Below are 23,802 nucleotides of genomic sequence, written 5' to 3' on the forward strand. Positions count from 1 at the left end.
ACCAGGTCTGGCTGGCTCCACTCAACCACTCTACCTGTCTCCTCTCAAAGACCTTTTCCAATGCTAATTTTGCATAAGTTGATTCATTCATTTACCAATCACGTATTCTGTCTCCTCACTGTATGAGGTGCTGGCTGGGTGCTGAGAGGCCATAGAATGAATTAGACCAGATGCTTCTATCAAGGACAATATTATTTGCAAACATGTCTTCTCTCCCCTTGATAGAATGAAATATAAAATAGAAGCAGCTCAGGGACAGGGAGGGGTTCAGACCTGTATGATGGGGCTCAGAAGAAGGCTCGTCCTCCTGGTGGGGAGTTCAGGAAGGCATCCCTGAGAAAGCCACACTCCCCATGGTTCACTTCAGTTTTTCCCACTTGCGAAGATGCCGGCCAAACATTTGGTCTTTTGTGTTCTTTTCAGGATGGAGAAGGATGATGTAGCATTTGGAAAAGAAGAGGGGGAGGACATGAGGCCTCCTGCTGATGCCAAGATGACAAAGACCTCCATGGCCATGGTGTCTTTGCTGTGGGCATGCATGTGGGCAGGTATGAAGGACACCCAGACACAGGAGCAGACAACATGCTGAGAGTGATATGCTTTGCTTCATTGAAGGTGTCAGGCAGCCGGCAGGTGGGGAAGGTCACCAGCAAGCTGACCAGATCTAGCAAACTCAGGTAGCCCAGTTCCAAGAGAAGTTCCAAGGAGCCTTTATCACGCTTTACAGTCACTGTGGGCCAGGGTTCTGTAGAGTTTCACAGGCTGAGGGGGCCATCTGGTCACCCAGAGTGCACACAAGGCTGCCTGGGTCAGGGAACAGTGAGGATGGTGCTGAGGAGGACTGTCCCTGCCCACCCCCTAAGCTGGGTGTCTGCCTGGGTGGCATGGAAGGCTGCCACCACCACGATGGTCTTGGCCAGCACAGTGGATGTGCAGACCATGAAGGTGACCCCAAAATCTGCCTGGTGCACAGCACAAGTGATGGGGTCTGGGTGGCCAATGAACATGAAGGGGCAGAGGAAGCTGAGGGCCAAGGAGGACAGCAGGAGATAGCTGAGCTGGCAGTTGTTGGCTTGGATGATGGGAGTGTGGTGGTGTCAGACGAAGATGCCTAAGATGGCCAGGGCAAGGAGAAAGAGCAGGGCTGTGCAGACAGCCAACGCTGTGTCAAGGGGCTTGTGATAGAACAAGAAGTCAAGGGTTTTGGGGATGCGCTGGCCCTTCTGCACATTGGGCCACTGGTTGTCAGAGCACTTCTGACATGCAACACTATCTGAAGGGAGAAAGAGAAACTGGGTCAGACAACAGAGTGGGGAAGCTTTTGGAAATTTTTCCATGGTCAAGCAGTTCTACGACTTGTGATGGCTTATCTAGCAGGCTTTGGTGTATTTCAGTCTCAATTGGATGGGCCTTCCAGATTGTCTGATGTCCTCGGATTCAGGGCCAAAGACACAGATGGCAGAAATCCTGACAGCAGCTGCTTATCATGCATCAGACTATCATGAAATACACTGAGACAACCACCTATGGAAGCTCCAACTCCTATCTAGGATCCCTTTAAATTGACCAACCATTGGTCAATTTTGTAATGTTGTAATTCATAGCCACAGCTAATTAATTTACAGATTTATTCATGCATCAGCCAATTTAGTTTAAGGAATGTTTATGGAGTGCTTAGTATGTACACAGATTCTCTTTTTAAACCGTGCTACCCTTCTCTAAATAACAATATTAACAAAACTTAACAGTTTTGTATTCCATAGTGATTTTAAGGATGTATTTTGTGGCCTGAGCCCTGGAATAGTCATTTATTCTTATTTGATCTCTTTCCTGAATGGTAATGCCTAGGTTTTCTTCTAGGGTTTTTATGGTTTTAGGTCTAACGTTTAAGTCTTTAATCCATCTTGAATTAATTTTTGTATAAGGTGTAAGGAAGGGATCCAGGTTCAGCTTTCTACATATGGCTAGCCAGTTTTCCCAGCACCATTTATTAAATAGGGAATCCTTTCCCCATTTCTTGTTTTTCTCAGGTTTGTCAAAGATCAGATAGTTGTAGATATGCGGTGTTATTTCTGATGGCTCTGTTCTGTTCCATTGATCTATATCACTGTTTTGGTACCAGTACCATGCTGTTTTGGTTACTGTAGCCTTGTAGTATAGTTTGAAGTCAGGTAGTGTGATGCCTCCAGCTTTGTTCTTTTGGCTTAGGATTGACTTGGCGATGCGGGCTCTTTTTTGTTTCCATAGGAACTTTCAAGTAGTTTTTTCCAATTCTGTGAAGAAAGTCATTGGTAGCTTGATGGGGATGCCATTGAATCTATAAATGACCTTGGGCAGTACGGCCATTTTCACGATATTGATTCTTCCTACCCATTAGCATGGAATGTTCTTCCATTCGTTTGTATCCTCTTTTATTTCCTTGAGCAGTGGTTTGTAGTTCTCCTTGAAGAGGTCCTTCACATCCCTTGTAAGTTGGATTCCTAGGTATTTTATTCTCTTTGAAGCAATTGTGAATGGGAGTTCACTCATGATTTGGCTCTCTGTTTGTCTGTTATTGGTGTGTGAGCATGCTTGTGATTTTTGTACATTGATTTTATATCCTGAGACTTTGCTGAAGTTGCTTATCAGCTTAAGGAGATTTTGGGCTGAGACAATGGGGTTTTCTAGATATACAATCATGTCTTCTGCAAATAGGGACAATTTGATCTCTTTCCTTGATTTGGATATATTTGTAGGGTCCTAGATACTTTGATTCCATGTCTTCCTAGTCTCCAAGTTCAAGGATTTCTCATTTGTGTCATCCTCTCTTCAGCATCTGGTGGTTCCTTCTCAGCTTCATTCGGTGGAAACTTTCTCTTCAAAAGGGCAAAAGGTATTTCCAAAGTCTCTACTTTCCCAGGGAGAGTTTTGAAGAGACTTCATCCAAACCTGTGGCTTCAACAATTACCTGGATTCTGAACCTGGTCTTCCTGCTCCAATCTCCCTCCTTTGTCTATTTGTCTATTCATTTCCCCCAGACACACACTGAAATACACATTGCTTTTATACTGAAGTAGTTCAGAGGCTCCTCCCCATTTTCTATAGAATAGAGTCCATGATCCAGAGTCCAGCAGGTAAAGTCCTCTACGATCTGACCACCTGCTTCCTATATCTTGCATCACAATTGATGCTGAAACCACTCTCGGCTCCTTATTGCTTTCATGCCTTTACTATAATAACTTCCTCCTTGGCCTGGAATATCCTTATTATGCTTCATTGCCTTTGAAACCTTGCTTGTTGTTTAAGGCCTGTGTCACATGCCACCCCTTTCATTGCCAAGTCTCCATGCCTATTTGTTAGAATTAATTGTTCCAACGTGCTTTCACAGCTCGATGCTTGAATATTTATTTATTTATTACAGTATTGACTTCACTTTATAGTCTAGTTTCTTTATTGAGAGATGAGCTGTGCTAGGTGTAGGGGTCCAGTATCATTCTCTTTTAATATATCCTGAGCTCTGTGGGTCCAGGACCATGGCTTATTTGTTGTTGGTACCCTTGCACCCAGCACAGTGGTTGTATATGGTTGGTGCCAGTTGATATCTGTTGAATGAATGACATCTTAGTAAAATAAAGATTATGTCATTAGGGTAATTCTTTTTAAACATTTATGAAATGCCTACCATATGACAAATGTTAAACTAAGTACAGGATTTGAACAAACTCATGTTTGATAAAAGAAAGAATGAATGTAATAGCCTCAAATGGCTTTAATGTAGCATCTAGGAAGGTCACATTGACATCTTCTTTTTGGTCTCCACTTCCCTGGACTTTTCCATTGAAGGAATTTCCTTGATGTGGACACAGCTTTCATCTGAAGTCTACCCTGGCTGATGGCTGGCCACCCTCTGACCAAGAACCAGCCTCCCTCCTTACCTGGTGACATTGCGATTTCTCTTCTGGGGCAGGGAAGGCTTTTGTAGCAGCATTTTGACTTCTCATATAGGGTTGACTTCCTGGTTTCCACAGGACATTTTTCGTTGCAGACAGAGGAAGGGACCTACACACAAGAGGTGGGAGAGTGGAGGGGAGAGAGTGCTGGGGAGACTGCAGGGGGAATTGAGCGACATCTGTGCAGTCAGGTCGTGGAGGAATAAGCCTCATCGTTTTCACTTACTAGGTCCCTCTCTCTCTTCCTTTCTCTTACTCCTTCCTTTATTAAACCCCTCTTTATCACGTTTTCCTTTTCTACTCTCTTTCATTTTCCTCTTTCTCCATTTCTTGCTCAGATAATTAAAAATGTGTTCCATATATCAGGTACTGTACAGGGTGTTAGGGAAACAGTGATAGGTAAGAATAAGCTCTTCCAGATTTCGAGTGTGGTGGGAAAACAAGACATCTTGATGGTTGGAATTCTGGTTCTGCCCTTTATGGTTTGCGTGCCTTGGGCTTAACATCTCTAAGCTTCAGATTCCTCTTCAATAAAATGGAGATATAGATGGGGCATCCCTAATTTGAAAATCTGAAATCTGGAATGCTCCAAAATCCAAAACTTTTTGAGTGCCAACATGATGCCTCAAGTGGAAAATTCCACACCTGACTTGACATAACAAACTTTGTTTCATGCATGATATAGTTAAAAATATTGTAAAAAATTACCTTCAGACTATGTGTATAAGTGGTATATGAAACATAAATGAATTTCATATTTAGACTTGGATCCTATCCCCAAGATATTTCCTTGTGCATATGCAAATATTTCAAAATCTGAAAAAATCTGAAATCCAAAACACTTCTGGTCCCAAGCAATTCAGATAAGGGATACTCAAGTTGTAGTAATAATATGTATTTTTTGTTTGTTTGTTTTTTTGAGACAGGACCTCACTCTGTCACCCAGGCTGGAGTTCAGTGGCACAATCTTGGCTCACTGCAACCTCCGCCTCCCGGGTTCAAGCGATTCTCCTGCCTCAGCCTCCCGAGTAGCTGGGATTACAGATGCGTGCCACTACCGCCGGGCCAATTTTTGTATTTTTAGTAGAGACAGGGTTTCACCATATTGGCCAGGCTGGTCTCGAACTCCTGACCTCAAATGATCCACCTGTCTTGGCCTCCAAAAGTGCTGAGATCACAGACGTGAGCCACCACACCAGGCCATAATAATATGTGCTTTGAAGGTGGTGTTGGGATTAAATAAGACAATGCAAGTGAAGTCCATATCATAGTGACCAGAATCATGAGTGCATGACAAGTGCTAGTGAGCTGGGATCATATTCCGAAGTGTTAACTGAAGAGTCTGTCTTTCACTCTGGGCTCATCAAATCCCTTTGTTTATATTTAAAGGACTAATTTTCCTCTAGCCCCAACAGAACTGGGTCATCCACAGTGAATCAGAAACAAAGACTACACACACTACCTAAGCCTCAGCACCACTCTAGGGTTCCTTGAGTCCAGGGTGTCTAAACCTCAGCACTACTGACACAGGGGCTGGATAATTCTTTGTTATGGAGAACTGTCCTGTGCATCTTAGGGCATTTAGCAGCAACCTTGGCCCCTGCCCCACTGGATGCCAGCAGCACTCCCTCAAGTTGTGACAACCAAAACTGTCTCCATACATTGTCATTGTCCCATGAGAGGCAAAATCACTCCAAGTTGGGAGCAACTGAGATTCAGATCATGCTTGCAGAATGAATTTCCTTAGAAAGGTCTGATGCATGGATTCTGTGGTCTGAGGAAGGAGAAGCAAGAGAGAAGATAAGTACCTGGGCTGCGAGATACCTGAAACAGTACTGAGTGAAGATCTCAACAGGTGGGGTCAGCCCCTTGCCTGTGGGGCGACAATGCTAATTTCTTCCCTGGAACTCTATTCTGCTTCCTTGTTCATCAGCAACTTTGTTCCCTCCTCTCAGGGTGGGATGATTTGGACATTGAGGTGTGATAGTCATGGGAATAAAAAACCATATGCCTGACTAAGGTGAGACCAGTGGGAACAAGTTTGAAATCACGGAGAAAAGAGATAGAACGTATTATAGAACATATTATACCAGTTATAGTCATTTTCTTACTCTTATCATAGAGGTATGTGAAAAATGCTATTGTTGCTCAGTGAAGGGAGTGTTTAACCCTGCCTACACGAGTTACAGGAAACTGTAGGAGGCATGATGATAGTTGAGATGTAACTGCACTTAAATTAGAATTTCTCAGCTGATCATGGTGGCTCACACCTGTAATTCCAGCACTTTGGGAGGCTGAGGCGGGTGGATCGTCTGAGGTCAGGAGTTTGAGACCGACCTGGCCAACATGGTGAAACCCCGTCTCTACTAAAAATACAAAAAGTTAGCTGGGCGTGGTAGTGGGTGCATGTAATCCCAGCTACTCTGGAGGCTGAGGCAGGAGAATCACTTGAACCTGGGAGGCAGAGGTTGCAGTGAGCCGAGATCACGCCATTGCATTCCAGCCTGGGCAACAAGAGGGAAACCCCATCTTAAAAAGAAAAAAAAAAGAATTTCTCCCTCTGGTGACCTTAGATACTTAGGGGTCTGGGAAAGGACTAATGGGATTCCATGGGTTATTTTCCACTGCTTAAAAAAGCTCAGCATCGATTGCCTATTTCTTGACATAAGTCTGCAAGGCTAAATCAGTAGTATCTCTAAGGTATCTGGAGTTGACCATCTCAGGGTAAACTTGAATTGACAATTGTATCTAATTTGTTTTCCCATTTGCTCATTAGTTATCTTTGCCTTTAGCAAGGTCCCTAATTTTGGGAGCCAGGGAGTTTGGAAGGTTTTATTTACTGAACAGCCTCAAAGTTGTGTAAGTCAATAATCCACCCCTTTCTGACCCAGTATCCTAAGTGAGTTCAATATGACAAATACTCCTGGAGCTTGGGATGTGAGAGGTGCTGTGTGGTCTTGGTTCTTAGGGTTCTCTCAGCTCTAATCTTTAAGAGTCCTTCTGCCCAGACAATTGCGCTGTCATCCAACCGAAGCTCTTTTCCAGAAGGTGCTCTGAAGTCAAAGTGTCCAACAATGGCTGTCTGTCCTGACAGGTCTGGGAGAACACAGATGTTTTTAATGTCAAACGTTGTCAGCACTTCCCCATCTTTGGTGAAGAAAACCTCTTCTTGGGCTTTGGTGGTGAAGTTAACCTTTCAGGCATAATGGAGCACCTGAAAGAGGGATGGAAGATAACAGTAAAAAATTGATTAAGAGCAGCTGGGCACAGTCGCTCATACCTGTAATCCCAGCACTTTGGGAGGCAGAGGCAGGCAGATCACGGGGTCAGGAGTTTCAGACTAGCCTGGCCAACATGGTGAAACCTCATCTCTACTAATGATATAAAAAAAAAAAAAAATTAGCTTGCCGTGGTGGTGGGCACATGTAATCTCAGCTACTCAGGAGGCTGAGGAAGAACAATCGCTTGAACTCAGAAGGCGGAGGTTGCGGTGAGCCAAGATCTCACCACTGCACCCCAGCCTGGTGACAGAGAGAGACTCCGTCTCACATTAGGAGCCCTTCCTCCACGTCACTGGACAGTTCTCCCATATCAATGCTTGTTTGTGCCTTGGAGGGAGGCATCTTATCTCTGCACACTTTATGAAAAAAGAGCTCTGTTTTCTCATGTTCCAAGTTTGTGTTAATCTATAGGGGCCAGGGTAGGGAAGTGAAAGACAAGATAATGGGGATCTGAAACATTAGATCTTGCCTAAGACTGCTTCACAGATAGGCTGGTCTTATGAATAGGAACCTATCCAGTTTTTTACAATCCATCCATACGAATTACTTAGCATCCTTCTTTGTGCCAGTTAGGATTGGTACCTAGGATAGAAAAACTCAGTCCTGCCTTCAAGGCACAAAGAAGTGTGGCTGATAAAAAAATGTGTTTTGACTAAAAGCAGATACGGATTTGCGAATTACCCTGATTTGATCATTACATATTGTATACATGTACTGAAATATCACACTGTATCTCATGAATATGAATGATTATTTCAATATATCAATTAGGCTGGCCATGGTGGCTCACGCCTGTAATCCCAGCACTTTAGCAGGCCGAGATCAGGAGTTCGAGACCAGCGTGGCCAACATGGTGAAACCCCACCTCTACTAAAAATACAAAAAAAAAAAAAAAAAAAAAAGCCGGGCATGGTGGCACATGCCTGTAGCCCCAGCTACTTGGGAGGCTGAGACAGAAGAATTGCTTGAACCCTTGAACCCAGGAAGTGGAGATTGCAGTGAGCTGAGATCGCACCACTGCACTCCAGCCTGGGCGATAGAGCAAGACTCCATCTTAAAAAAAAAAAAATATATATATATATATATATATATAAAATAAAAATATTTAATTCACAGTAAAGCAGATATAAACTAAGAAGTATCTTTTCAGTGTATTCTAAACTCTTCATGGCTGAGACACTCTTGGATTATGTGACTATCAAAACCCTGTCAACATTCTTTTTGGGAACAGCTTAAAAAGCAGAAAAGGGAGTTTGCACCAATATTTCCCCATCTCCTTCATCTTCCATCCCCCATCCCAACCACCAGTTCTGGGGATCTAACATCCACCATAGTGACTGTAGTTAATAATACAGTATTGTTTACTTGAAATTTGATAAGAAAGCAGATTTTGAGTGTCCTTATTTCCCCTCACCCTCCCACACAAATGGTGACTATGGGTGGTGATGGATGTGTTAATTAGTTTTGTTATGGTAACCATTACACAATGTATATGCCTATCAAATCATCACATTGTGCCCCATGAATACATACAATTTTTATTTGTTAATTATACCTGAATAAAGCTGAAAAAGAAACAGTAGAAAAAGGAAGATAAGCAGAGTGCCTTCAGGAATCCCTCTAGTGACTTTAGATCCAGTGGTTTGATCTTCAAACATCTTTGGAAAAGGTGGGATTGGCTTTGATTTTGTAATTAATTAGGAAAAGAGGTGGTCATCTTTTCCAGAAACCTGGAACTCTTTAAGAAGACATTTGAGGTTCTTTATAATAGAGCTCCTACCCGCCTTTCCAACCTTTCCTTCTGCTGTTCTTTTCCATTGGCCATCCCATGCTTTGAATTAGCTATATCACTTTCCCACTCCTGCAAGTGCCATTTTTACCAATACCAATACCAATATTTTTGCGTATTTATTACTCTTTCAACTACAATATAAACATCTTGAGGCAAGTACACATTTTGTACATTTCTGTATCCCTCATTACTCCAAGTGCATGAAAATACTTGTGCTTAGTATGTAAAGTGCATGAAAATACAAGTGCTTAGTAAATACTTGTGGCATAAAAATGCATGCGTTGAGGCCAGGTGTGGCGGCTCATGCCTGTAATCCCAGGCCGAGGTGGGCGGATCACTTGAGGTCAGAAGTTTGAGACCAGCCTGGGCAACATGGTAAAACCCCATCTCTACTAAAAATACAAAAATTCGCCAGGCATGGTGGTGCGTGCCTGAAGTCCCAGTTACTTGGGAGGCTGAGGCAGAAGAATCACTTGAACCCAGGAGGTGGAGGTTGCAGTGAGCCAAGATCGCACCACTGCACTCCAGCCTGGGCGACAGAGCAAGACTTTGTCTCAAACAGCAACAAGAACAACAAAACACAATTATTTTTGCACCAATCAAATATATGTGTGTGTGTTGAACTGGGCTATGAAAATTCATAAGAACTAGAGGATGAAGTTTGAGCAAATGACTTGGTTGGGAGGAACTGGTTCTAGAGTCCTGAGCCAAGATTCCTGGTGACATTCCTCACTCTATCTGAATCAGTGAAGTGACTTTGTAGATCTCGCTCTTTGTAGATCTTAACCTTCTCATCTGTAAAAAGGGGACCTACACCATAGGATTATCTTGAAAATTAAATGCATTAATACATAAAAGTGCTTAGCATATAACTCAACATAAAAAACACTAAAAAGGTGTTTACTGTTATTTTTCTTAGAGCCCTTAAGAACTTATACTACATAAGCACCGATGAAATTACCTAAAAGCCTTCTTAAAGAAGCTGAGCCTAGTTTGAAGATCTTTGCTATGGTTTGGATGTTTGTGTCTCCTCTAAAATTCATGTTGAAACTTAATTATCATTGTGGTGGTACTAAGAGGTGGGGCAGTTTCAGAGGTGATTAAATCACCCTTATGAATGAATTAGTTCTTTGTAAAAGGGCTGGAGGAGGCTGGATGTGGTGGCTTACGTCTGTAATCCCAGCACTTTGGGAGGCTGAGGCAGAAGGATCGCTTGAGACCAGGAGTTTGAGACTAGTCTGGGCACCATAGTGAAACCCCATGTTTGCAGAAAATACAAAAATGTAGCCAGGCATGGTGGCATGTGCCTGTAGTCCCAGCTACTCAGGAGGCTGAGGTAGGAGGATTGCCTGAGCCTGGGAGGTAGAGGCTGCAGTGAGCCATGATCATACCACTGTACTCCAGCCTGGGCAACAGAGCGAGACTCTATCTCTAAAAAAAAAAAAAAAAAAAGGCTGGAGGCAACTACTAACTTAGGCCCCTTTTGCCCTTCTACCTTCTATCTTCAGCCATGTAAGCAGCAAGAAGGCCCTTACCAGACACTGCATGCTGGTGCCTTGATCTTGGACTTCCCAGCCTCCTGAACTGTAAGCAATATATTTCTATTATTTATAAGTTACCCAGTCTGTGCTACTTTGTTATAGCAGCACAAATGGACTAAGACAACCTTCTTTTAATATTAAAAGGATTTTTGCTCTACTTTGACTTTATTTCTAAAACTTTGCATGGCTATTTGCAATATGTACTTAATGTTTAACAACTGGCTCTCTAAGAAAGGAAGCCAGTCTTTTTGGTGTTTGCAGATTTCCCTGGTGTAAATACTCCCACTATGGCTAGATTGAAGCTACCAGTGGTTTAACAACGACTTGCACAATTCCTGAAAATTTAACAGTTGACCTTCGCTGTCAGAGCCAGTTCTCTCTGTTGGACCTAGACCTCTGGTATCTTTAATAAGAGTCTTATGAATGCTATGAAGAGGCAGCTGTCATCATCTCCCTTCCTTCTGCTGGAGATTTTCTAGTCCACAGGTAGGCAAACTACTGCCTGTAGGCTAAAGTTAGTCTGGCACCTGTTTTTCTGTGTGATGTGTGAATTAATAATGACTTTTACATTTTTAAGTAGTTGAAAAAAATTAAAAGAAGAGTAATACTTTATGATGTATGGAAAATACATGAAACTCCTATTTCAGTGTTCATAAATAAAGTTTTATTGAACACAGTCAGATTGATTTTTTTGTGGATTTTCTATGGCTGCATTTGCACTACAACAGCAGAGTTGAGTAGTTGTGATAGAGGCTGCATGGTTTGAAAATCTGAAAACACTTACTATCTGGCTCTTTACTGAGAAAATTTTTGACCCCTTATCTAGTCCATTAGTTGCTACTTTTCAAGAAAAATCTTCTTTTCCAAGTAAAATCTTATGCTTCACACTAATATATTAGGCAGAGAAAATAGAGCATCTCTGGTTGGTGTAGGCAGCTATGGGGTCCAGAGCCCCATCCCCAAGCCTCTCACTGCCTGAAGAAGTGTTCCATCAGTGGGGGCACCTAAGGCTCCCTATAGAACTCTAAGGATCCAAGAAGCACACTGTAAAAATTACTGATCTGTACCCACTTTCCTAAGGCTTCCATGATTATACAATTCAGGTTTTTTTTTTTTTTTTTTTTTTTTGAGATGGAGTCTCACTCTGTCACCCAAGCTGCAGTGCAGTGGTGCCATCTTGGCTCACTGCAACTCTGCCTCCCAGGTTCAAGTGATTCTCATGCCTCAGCCTCCTGAGTAGCTGGGACTATAGACAACGCCATTACACCTGGTTAATTTTTGTATTTTTAGTAGAGACAGAGTTTTACCATGTTGGCCAGGCTAGTCTTGAACTCCTGACCCTAAGTGATCCACCTGCTTCCCAAAGTGCTGGGATTACAGGTATGAGCCACTGTGCCCAGCCCAAGGTCTTTTTGATTAAAGTACCTAATGACCAGAGAGGAAAAAAGACCTCGAACACAGAGAAGGCTGATGACTAGGCCAAGCACTCAGACTCAGCTCTTCCTCTAGCTGAAAACCTAGTGTTCTTCTCTTGATGTTGTTGGTTGAGGCCTTTGTCCTCTGAACTCTATTTCATCTCTTTGAGCTTGTTCTAGCATTACCTCTCTGACTACGAGGAAAAGACCACCTCCCTTCCCTTCCTGTCCTTATCCCTGAGCAGCCCATGAAGAATGGGTGTCTGTGCTGGATTGGATGTTTTACATTGCAGATTTACCAGTTTTCTAACTTTGTGGTTAACTCTTTCCTACTGCGAATCTCATATGGTTTTTGTTGCATATCAGCATTGGCATGTAGTGACCTGGATGTCAGGACAGCTGTGTTCTCTTCCAGCTCTGCCTCCCCTTTTTGGTGATCTCCCTGCTTCATGCTGGACCAGCAGATTTCTAAGGCCCTTGGCAGTTTTGATGTCATCACCATTATTAACAGCAGCGTCACACCACCTGGAGAAAAGCTGTAGCCCATAGCATGCATTAATCACCAGCCAGCATTTGTATGCATGATCTCTTATTTTCATAACAAGCCACCACGTATATATTATTATACTCAATCTACATAGGAGAGAGCTGAAGCTCAGGAAAGGTAAGTGACTAGGCCGCAGAGAAATCCCATATTGAGATTTGAGCCCATATCACTTTTGTTCTAAATTTGATGCTCCTTTCATTAGGCCACACTGCCTCTCTGCTAGTCTAAAGCTCACAGAAAGCTGGAATGGACAGGGACTGGGAAAGGCTTCTTGGCCACTCACCTGAGAAAGCCTGGCTTCCCATGCATTGGCATACGTGCCTCCCAGGAATGGTCCCTCTCTCTGAGAGCAGGACATCAAGTTCTGATAGGCGACCCACAGGGCTTTGGCTGCCAGGTAGGCTTGGTAAGTGGCAGTTAGATCAGGAAGTTTGAAGGCAGACAGGTGGGCAGTGGTCATGTTCTCCAGCCCTGTGCGATGCCAAGCCCCTTCTCTGGCACTTTGGATGGAAGCCCCTAATCCAGACCACCTGTATCCCTGCACTCCTCCCACAGCTTCCTCATCAGACTGTTGCCTGGGTACACGGCTGGGCGCAGCGCCAACAGGAAGTCCTTAAAGGCAGGTATTATTCCTAAGTGTATGGTCAGGCTCAAGCTGCCATTCAGCAACTCGTGGGCTTTGGGACCCAGCACCGCGGGGTTATATGCGAAGGAGGGGGAAAAGATCCACATCCTCCCATTCACATTGTTCTCCTGAAGGGCCCCTGCCAGGAGTCTGAAGTGAAAATGGTAGCAGTCACAGACAATGACTGTGGCAGCAGGGGTTTAGGCAATGACGGTGGCCATGCTGTTGATGCTGTCATCTACACTGCTGATCTTTGAGAAGGCCATGCAGCCACCCTCGCCCCCGATCTGCTTCTGCAGCTGCTGATCCAGCCACTCAAAGTTGCTGTTGTCAGAACTGACCAGGCCTACTCAGGTCCAGTTAAAGTAACTCAAGAGCTTGGCCAGGACTCAAGGCTGGTGGGTGCTGCTGGGCACTGTGTGGAGGAAGGATGGGAACTGGAAACAGTTGGAGAACTGGGGGCGCTGAGATCCATGGCTGATCTGGGGGAAAGGAACAGAGCTGTACATTCCTGGCCTGAACACACTTGCTCAGGATCCACAAATGTTCTCACCAGCCTTGTAACTTGGCCTCATTTTTCCCTCTCTGGCTTTTATTTCTAATTATTATCTCACTGGCCTTTGATATATGCTGTTTCCAGGTCCTTCAAAAGCCTGTGGGCTCAGGCCTGAGAAACCAACTGACGTTTTTAGAAAGGAATGCAGCGGACTAAAGAATGCCAACATATCTTCCAGTGGGGGTGGGAGAAGCAGAGAGGTAAAGATGTGCTAACGGCTTTGTTTCTCTCTATACATTGTATAATTCTTGGCATTATTTGAAAGATAAAGGCTCAAGTGAATTAAAAGCTGTATAATTGTTAATAGAATAAAAACAAGATATATAAATTCCAAAGCAGCAGAAGGAAAACAATTGGAAAAAATGATCAAATTAAAAAAAATTCAGGGCCGGGCACAGTGGCTCATGCCTGTAATCCCAGCACTTTGGGAGGCTGAGGCGGGCAGATCAATTGAGGTCAGGAGTTCGAGACCAGCCTGGCCAGCATGGTGAAACCCTGTCTCTACTAAAAGTACAAAAATTAGCCAGGTGTGGTGGCGCATGCCTGTAATTCCAGTTACTTGAGGCAGAAGAATTGCTTGAACCCGGGAGACAGAGGTTGCAGTGAGTCAAGATTGCACCACTGCACTCCTGCCTGGGTGACTGAGTAAGGCTCTGTCTCAAAAAAAAAAAAAAAAAAAAAAAAGGAAAAGGAGAAAGCATAAGAACTAGAAAACTAAATAAAAATCTCTATTATTTCTATTATTATAGTTTTATTAACAGAAAGCAATGACCCAGCATAATAAATAGAAATTATATAAGATGGCAGAATACCATCAAACCATATCAGCAGTCAGCTTAGATGATAGGTTACATTACCCTACTTATGAAGAGTGTGCTGTATTCTCTACTTGCCTGTCTTGACACACTCTCCAGGCTTCTCTGTAATAGCTCTGAGCTCCAGAAGGGCTGATCTTTGTGGATTGTGTCAAAGAGCTGCCCTGCCCTCTGCCTTCTGGTAGGAGGCTTGCTGGGAGACTCGGGGTAGGGGGAAAGTGAGGTTGAGGTATTCATTTCTCCCTGCTTAGCCATGGGTGGGCAGTGGCTGCCTTCCTCAGCTCTGCTTCCTCTCCCAAGGATGGAAACAGCTTCCGACTGTGGCTGTCCTTCAGGTGTTTCACCATTATCCCTTCCCACTCCTTTGAAAGCAGCCCCTTCATCTGGGTTTTTCCTTTTCAAAGGTAAAGAGGGGAGAATTGAGCTCTCCTGTCATGGGGCAGCTGAGTAAAGATTTTGACTATAATAGATGGGAAATTTTCAAACTGGATAAAAATCAAGCCGGTTATTTGCTATTTAGAAGAAACACAAGTAAAGCAAAATAACAAGAAAATCTAATATCAGGGGTTGGGTAACATAAAAATCTTAGGTGAGTCCACTTGACCTGGAGGCTCTCCAGCCCTCCTGCCTAAGGAAAGCTGGGAGGCTTTTGGAGCAGAGGGGAAGGGGTTGTCAGTGTAGAGTGTGATTTCTGGTGGGCAGACCTAGCGGGTGCCCATATGATGTATTAAGTTTTCTTTAACCTGTTTATCAGCAAAAAAATTTTCAGGAGCTATGGTCAGGAGTTCGAGACTAGCCTGGCCAGCATGGCGAAACCCTGTCTCTACTAAAAGTACAAAAAGTAGGGGGGTGTGGTGGCTCATGCTTGTAATTCCAGTTACTTGGAAGGCTGTGCTATGGTCAGTTGAATATTAAACTTAAGAAAGAGTCATGAAATTAAGAGAGCACTTTTTTTTTTTTTGATAGAGGAGGATAAGAACAAAACACAGTGTGGCCTGTTTATTGAGGAGTCCCACACCTGCCGTACAGCCTTCCCTGATCCCTGCTCCTCAAGCTGAGATCTAGTTCTTAATTCTTGGTTCATGCCAGCCCTGGGATCATCGCCTTTGTCACATCATTGCTGAACTCTTTCTACTTCAGACTGTTCGAGTTCATGCCTTTTCCTCTCCAATCAGATTCTAAGCAGGATCCATTCAATTTATCTTAGTTGTTGAGTGCATGAGTGAATGCCTGTTCTTTTCTCTTCTCTCCTGCTCATCTTCTTCCTGCTTTCCTTCCCCTACAGGCTCCTCAGGTCAGTGCAGGGGCTCACTGTCAGACTTTTCCCAGCCTACCATAAGGAAGCTGTCCTACCAGATATGTGCAGACGAGTTCTTTTACTTCAAAGTTTTTGGTGAGTCTTTGGCCCTATATTGGGCAAAATTACACAGAGGATGTGGGAGCCAGCTTTTCTCCAAAGTTAACTGCTCCTTCCAGGCTTGCATTGTATCATCATTATCACTAATAGCAATTCCAACTAACAGTCATTGAGGGTTTAAGTACCAGGCCCTGGTTATTCCATTGTTAATATCCACAATGACTCTAAGAGGCAAATACATTATCATTAACCTTTGTTACCTTCGTTTTGTAGATGAGGAATGTGAAGCTCAGACAGATGACTCAATTTGTCAAGGTCACATAATCAGTAACTAGCATTTGTAAGATCCAGGTTTGCTGACTGTCAAGCCAGTGCCCTTCATTGTTTCTAGCTCTTCGGCTTCCCAGCCCACCTCTGTCCAGTGCTCTCTGTTGGTGAGTTGTATGAAATGAGGTGGGTCCTTTGATTTTTAGGGACTCTGGGGTTTTGGAAAACCAGAGTCGGCAACAGCAAGGGCTATTGCAAAATGCTCAAGAATTTCTTAAGATGTAACACATTTGGAGTTCCCTTGGATTTTTAGCAAGTTAAAGGTAGCACTTAGCATATGTTAAGCATTGAGGTGCCAGTGGTGGTTACAATCTGCTTTGTAGCTTCAGAAATGTCTCGGTTCACACCCATTCAACAGATGCGATCTGAACAACAGCTACATGCCAGTTCATATACTAATATGAGCAAAACCTACTTGCCAATCTCAAAGATCTCCTGGTGAGTGGTACGTGAGCAACAAGATGATGTCATAGTTTCAAGAAAGGGGAACTCACCCAGAAATGACTAGTATAGGTAGGAATGGTGCAGGCTTCCCAAAATCATTGCCAAGACCAGACACCACTTACTAAGAGTGAGAAATGTAACTTTCAACGTGACCAACATTGTGTTGGCTGGTCAGTGTATTCTCTCCCTACAGAAAGTGTCTATCTGAAGCCAAATTATTCTCAGAAGGATTATCCATAAGCCTAGCATTGTGGCACAAAGAAATAACTGGACCATTGTGGCTCTGAAGTCAGACCTGCCTAGACAAACAGAGTTTAGCTCGGCTGAGACATCCTCTCCCTTATAAAGGACGGAAACACCCACGTAGGTTGAGCCACTTTTTAGTTGATTGGGTTATCACCTATCTAGGAGAGAGACTCCCTTAGTTACATTCCAGTCCTAAGGATATGCCTGGCTCACCTCCCACATCTCCCCAGCATCAAGCCCAAGGGTCCTTTGTGAAGAGGTTAACCTCAGGCAATCTAAATTCGTTTTCCTAAGGATCAGCCTTGGAGGTCACTCACTCCTAGGTCTAGATCCCCTAAAAATTGAACTCACTTAGGATGTAGGCATCTTCTCTCTAGCACTGTGGGGAGAATGGTCTTGGGTCTAATACTACCTGCTGTGCTGAATGAGAACTCAAAGCAGCCTGCAGGCATGGGGATTGTACTAATTTCATGCACTTCAACTTTTTTAGTTAAGGCAATCAAGATCTTAAAAAAGTAACTTATTTTCATGCCTTTGTAAGACTTTTCATGTAAACAAAAAACTAGAAAAAGCAATCCTGTCAATTAGATGTCTTGAGGTTTGACTTAGAAGACATCATTCTAAGCCACTGTAACCTAACATTCTAATTTGGAGGCTTGAGGCTGCGTTGTTCTGCCCTGAGTTCTCTCAAGATAGGCCTTTTGAGAGCCATGTGGGTGCCCTGGAGTTATGGTTATATGAGTTCATGCTTGCCTTCTCTTCCAGAGTGCGAGCATCCCTGAGGATAGGGCTATGGCCTCACACGTGCCTCATGGTACATGTGGCTATAGCACAATTCTCTACACCACTGGTGGTGGTGTGCTCAGTAAACATTTAGAAATAGTAACCAGTACAAAAAGAGGGAGCAGTTTCATATAGGGCAGTTTCCCTACTATTTGCTTCTGCACTTTCTTTTTCCCCTGGAATCAAGGTCCCTGGGTTTTAAACTCAAAATACTATTTATTAGCTATGTGACTTTGGACAAGTAACATTTCTTCTCAGGTTCAATGTCATCATCTGCAAAATGGGACTAATTATAGTATCTATTTCATAGGGTTGTGAAGATTAAATGAGATAATAAAAGAAGATAATAGCAATAGGAAATACTGATATTGCACTTACTATAAGCCAGGCATTTTTCTAAATGTTTTACATGTATTAATTTATTTAATCTTAAGGATTTGAACACATGCAAAGGATCTAAAAATCACCTTTCTACTAGTAAATATCCAGTAAATGATAGATATAGTTATTATTAGAGTTACTCTCAGCCAATATTGCAGAAGAAAAAAAGCATGTGATAAACTCATTTCTACTAGGGTGTGACTGACTGACGATATGTACATATCACTCCTCCTAGAGAAAAAAGTGTTTGCATCTAACTGGATATTTTTAATTGTGGCATTTGAAGCCTCAGTGGAATTTACAAGGGAAGATATTTAATTTTTGGGGGGGTGAGTTTTAAAGGTCACAATCAGGCAGTCAGGTACCGTTCAGGCATGCCAAGGGAAATAAATATTCTTCACCTGGGAAATAATTTCATAAACATTGCCTCCCTGCCTAACAGATTTAATATATACTGAAGATCATACTGAAATCTAGGCAAATGTTTCAAAGAAACATCAAGAATTCCAGTGGAATGGTTTGTCACTTGTTCAACTTTCCAAATTTCTGGGAAGGCTGCAAAGGAGGAATGAGATGATCCTAGCCTGGGTTATAAATCTTAGATGCTGTCATCAGCCCTCAGATCATGGTTGGTTGGCGAGTGCAGGGCCTCCAGGGATTATTAATCCTGGGGATTCCAGCCTGTTTAAGACATCGATAGGACAATTATGGGAGTTTAGCCTAAGTTTGCCAAATTTTTATTTTGCCACAAAAAGTTAGTGATAAAACCACCATCTAAGGAGGGTTGGTGACCTCACACCAACATGCGCATACACTGTGTCATTTCTTTGTCATTCTGTTGCAAATCAGAGAAAGATAGCCGCAAACCAGCACTAGTCCATGGACCAGCATTCAGAAATGTTCTAGTCCAATACTCGTCTCCTGTTTTGTAGAAAGGGAGAATCCCAGGCCCAGGGAAGTAACCTTTTTGAGGTCATAGCTCTGATCTTTCTACCAGGCTGCACTTTGTCATTGTGTGCCCAGCCAGAGTATTGAAGTGGTTTTCTCTTTCCAGGCATGTCTCTCACCTGAGGGACTCTATAGATGGAGAGCAGCTCAGACATGGGCTCTGACTCCAGGAAGGTCATCCCTCCAACCACGCCCAGGAGATGTTGCTGGGAGCCATAAGCATAGTTGGTTGTGGGTGGAAGCTGATTGGACAGCAGGGCCAGGGTGCTCCCCAGAGCCTGGATCCCTGAGATGCAGGAGTCATAAATCTGCAGTCCCACAGTGATGTCGGGCAGCCCCTTCTGCCTCAGCCACAGCAAAGAGAGGGGACTCAGGGCATTCAGGAAAAGGAGAACTTTGAATCTTAGAGAGGGTCAAGGACAGAAGGAGTTAGATTTGGCCAGTAGCATTCTAAAGAGCCACAAAAAACAGCCCCAGGGAGTCCCTCCTTGGGAGGAGCAAAGGAGAGGTGGGACTGAATGTAGATGTACATTTGCTTAAAGAAGCATTGGGGGAGGGGAGAATTCTAGAGATTTAGACACATACACACACACAACACACACACACACAAGCAGATAGACTTAGAGAAAGGCTGCAGTTTCCTAGAGATGGACAAGGAGACACACAGAGTGACAGGTGGGCAGATAGACACACACAGACTCATTGTAGTGCAAAGAGAGGCTGACAGCAATGGAGGCACATAAACAGCATCGGCTCTACAAACTCAGGCAGACACCTGACAGAGGGGCTATGGAGTGGACGGGACACGTAAACAGGAAGACACATGGACTGGGATAGGTTATTCAGATGCAGAAACAGTCAGATACACACAGAGACAGGCACTCTGATGTAGAAGAGATAAGGACACAGGTGACACAGACACATAGAGAGACTGGTAGTCACATACACAGGCAGACAGATGGGCGCAGGCCTAGGCAGACAGGCAGATATCTGCATAGACAGACAGAAGCAGAGAGTGATGAGTAGAGGCAAAAGACACACAGCACATGCCTTTGACAAAAACTCAGGAAGAAATAAGACAGACCTGGGGCAGGTGATGTTGGAGTCTAGCTAAATACTTCCTGGGCATCTTTTTGGAGAGGAACTGCCGGCTCACAGATTGAAGTCTGGTTCAAAACCAGTTAAGCCTTGGAAACAGTTCAGATATGCATGAAAGCTGAATTTGTGGGCTCATGTTGCTGACAAGGGTGGGTCTGGGGCTACCTTCTCTGTGAATGTGCCCATGAAGATACATCTTGCCTCTCATGGCTTTAGTTGCCGTGATTTTGAAAACACGCCCAGGCAGAAGTTGCTGGGCTCTGCTGTCCAGCAAATTTAAGGAGTGTTAGCATTGTGCAAAGGGGGGCATTGAGACCCAGAGAGAGAAAAGGACTTGCTTGCAGTTGCTCAGCTGCTCAGAGAGAACTAGGACTAGAACAGACCCTTTAATGCTCAGGTGCGTGTTCCTACTGCCGGGTCTTGGCGCCTGTGACAATGTCTTGAAGACACACAGCCTAGTGTGGATTCAGTCCCTCACTGTGGCTTCCACCAACTTACTTCTCACCCAACCCCCAAAGACTCTGAGGGAACTCACGGAGAGGGGCGCTGTCCTGGCCAAGGGTCTCCCTGTCAGGAGCCCTGTAGTGGGTATGACAGGTCTGGAGTCCCCAGCTGCCTACAGTGATTGGGAAGGTGGCTCCCTCCCCTCCCTCCCTCCCTCCCTCCCTCCTTCCTTCTCTCCCTCTCTCCCTCTCCAGGGATAAAAAGCATGACCCACTGTCAGCATAGTGGCTACTCCGGAGGCTGCTGGAACTTGACTTCTGTCTGGTCCAGGGCTGTGTGTAAGGGGTCGCAGCCCCAATGAACATATCTCCTTTGGTGGAGAAGGTGTCTGCAGGTCTGGACGTTGGTAGGTAGCTGGGGGTCCAGATAGTGTCCACCATGGACACTGTGAGAGCAAGACCACAAGGACCGCAGGATAGGACATGTGGATTGTCCTTCTCTGTGGGCCTTTGGCTGGGGGTCCTTTGTTGTCAGAGCATCTGCGCCTGCTTCGTTTACGAGGATCTAGGCACACCTGCTGGGGCTTCCATGGGACCCCAAAAAGAAGGAAATTGACTGTAGTTGAGCTCTCAGCCTTTGCCTTACATGGTGATATCTTCAGTGTTCTCCAGGTCTCCGAGACTTTCTTATTTCCCTGGACCCCCAGCAGCCCCCATCCTTGCCTCTAGCACCCTGTCAACTACTAATTTTCCTTACTTTCAGGCCGAAGTTGACTGGCAGAGACAGCCCCAGGGTATAGGAGTGGGAAGGATGCCCTTCCCATCCACACCTCTGTTCTTCTGGTGACCCTGCACCAGGGTCTGTGTTTATGAAGAAGTCAGACATCCTGTCCCTGGGCCTCCTGGGCCCACACCCCATCATCTTCAAAGTCAGAAATAATCCGGTGATGCACAGGAGAGGCCGGGGGTCTCCAGGGAGAGGCTGCAAAACAAGCCAGCAAAGCAGCTTTCCTGAGTCTGTGGCTGAAGGCCCCCTCTCAGTCTCACCGGCACTGGGGAGTGTGTGCTGTCCATCGTGTCCACAGTGGGGCACAGGCTAAGGGAGGGCTGGCTGCAGGGTTCAGCTGTAATTTGTTTTTGGCTTGAATTCTTTTTTTTTTTTTTTTTTTTTTGAGACAGAGTCTCGTTCTGTTGCCCAGGCTGGAGTGCAGTGGCGTGATCCAAGCTCACTGCAAGTTCCATCTCCTGGGTTCACGCCATTCTCCTGCCTCAGCCTCCCGAGTAGCTGGGACTACAGGCGCCTGCCACCATGCCTGGCTAATTTTTTTGTGTGTGTTTTTAGTAGAGACAGGGTTTCACCGTGTTAGCCCGGGTGGTCTCCATCTCCTGACCTCGTGATCCGCCCACCTCGGCCTCCCAAAGTGTTGGGATTATAGGCATGAGCCACCAAGCCCGGTCCTGTTTTTGGCTTGAATTCTATTCCCAACTCTGCTGCGAATTCTCGGAGTGATCTTGGGCAAATCACCTTCTCTTTTTGGGCCTCAGTTTCCCTCTCTGTGATGGGAAAATATTGGATTCAACTGTTTGCAAACTCTATTTCAATGGCAAAACCCTTTCATAACATACTGTACAGTGTGGATTGAAATAATGGACTCTGAGACAAACACAGTCAAGGTTCCAGAAAGGTCCAGTTGAGCACCTGAGGGCAGTAAGAGGAGGGCTGGTGCCAGGGCCTCAGAAGGCCAGTATTGGGATTGTAACAGTGGTACAGTGTACAAAGCCTCCTCCAACCTACTTTCCTATTTGGTCCTCATGATAGTCCACATACAGCAGGAATGCTCTTTCTCATTTTACAAGTGGGAAATGGAAGTGTGGAGAGGTGGGGTGATTTGTTCCAGGTCACACAGGCAGTAAAAAGGACTCGAGTCTCCCGGATCCTGCCCCAGACCTGCACTGACTTATAAGGTGGCCCTGCAGAAACGGGGAAGGGCATGCTCTGCAAGGGCCACCTGCCGACTTGCTGGATTAGGCATTGATGCAGCTGGGCTGCTGAGTGTTTTGAAGTATTTCCCTATGGGGGAGGGTAGGAGGACCATGCACCATGTCCTTTCTCACCCACGCTGCCTCACAGAGCAAGAGAGACAACCTGCCATGAGCTCCAGTAAAGCCCAGGACACCCAGCCGGGCATGGTGGCTCACGCCTGTAATCCCAGGACTTTGGGAGGCCGAGGTGGGTGGATCACCTGAGTTCAGGAGTTCAAGACCAGCCTGATCAACATGTTAAACCCTGTCTCTACAAAAATACACACACACAAAAAATTAGCTGGACATGATGGCAGGTGCCTGTAAATCCAGCTACTCAGGAGACTGAGGCAGGAGAATCACTTGAACCTGGGAGGTGGAGGTTGTAGTGAGCTGAGGTTGTCATTGCACTCCAGTCTGGGTGACAGAGTGAGACTCTGTCTCAAAAAGAAAAAAAAAAAAGAAAAAAAAAAGGCCCAGGACACCCAATGCCATGGTTTCCATGCCAGGTTGGTGGCTGAAGCCTGAAATTCCTCTGTTACACAGCAACCCTCCAACAGCCCACGGGAATGAGCCCATGCCATGTAGGAAGATCGTCTTAGCATGAACCCTCAGACACTTCCCAAGTGACACCAAAAATAGTCCCCAGGATTCAAATCCTGACCCAGGGCCAGACATTTAACATCTGTGGGTCCCACCTTTATCTCACATAAAATGGGAATGATTGCCTTCCCTGCCCACTTGGCTGTTGAGAAGCTTCAGTGTGATCATTTAGGTCATCAAAAGAGCTTTTCCAATTTTCAAGTGCTGTGAAAAATAAGAGGTGGTTATTCCAGGATTGGTAATTCAGTAACGACAGCATAGTGGTGTGAATAGCGGCTCTCAGGGGCACTCCAGAGAGCAGTTTGGTGGGAGGCAAGTGGGGAGATTATGGGCAGGGACTATACACTGGTTGGCCTGAAGGGAGCACCAGTGAGCGGGAAAAGTGCAGCGCTGGAGATTCGCGTCCATGAATATAAATTGTCCAACACATGATTCTGCCCATGCCAGCCCCGAGAGCATGCTCAGGAACCTCAGAAAGGGAGAGCAAATGGCCCAGGGGAAATTCTGCTTGTTAGTTCAGCCATGTGGGGACTGTCTCCGCCTGTGAGTGACAGTCCAGTGCCTCTAATGGCTGCTTGAAGGTTACCTGGGGGTGTCCACTCACAGGGATTTGCTTTGTGACTGTTACTCAAGTGAGTCCATGCCTCAC

The 23,802-nt window shown here is 44.8% G+C and overlaps 1 protein-coding gene and 1 pseudogene across 1 annotated transcript in view; one reads left to right on the forward strand and one right to left on the reverse strand.

Moving 5' to 3' along the window:
• Positions 1–23,802, forward strand: part of OR9Q1 (olfactory receptor family 9 subfamily Q member 1) — a 152,861-nt gene that overhangs the window by 16,646 nt on the left and 112,413 nt on the right. Inside the window, exon 2 of the mRNA XM_003954237.5 lies at positions 10,511–10,588. The gene's annotated coding sequence lies outside the window, so the exon portion shown is untranslated. The remainder of the gene's footprint in view (positions 1–10,510; positions 10,589–23,802) is intronic.
• VN2R105P (vomeronasal 2 receptor 105 pseudogene) lies at positions 362–7,125 on the reverse strand (annotated as a pseudogene).

The sequence above is a fragment of the Pan troglodytes genome, chromosome 9 (assembly GCF_028858775.2).
Source record: "Pan troglodytes isolate AG18354 chromosome 9, NHGRI_mPanTro3-v2.0_pri, whole genome shotgun sequence".
Lineage (NCBI taxonomy): Eukaryota > Metazoa > Chordata > Mammalia > Primates > Hominidae > Pan > Pan troglodytes.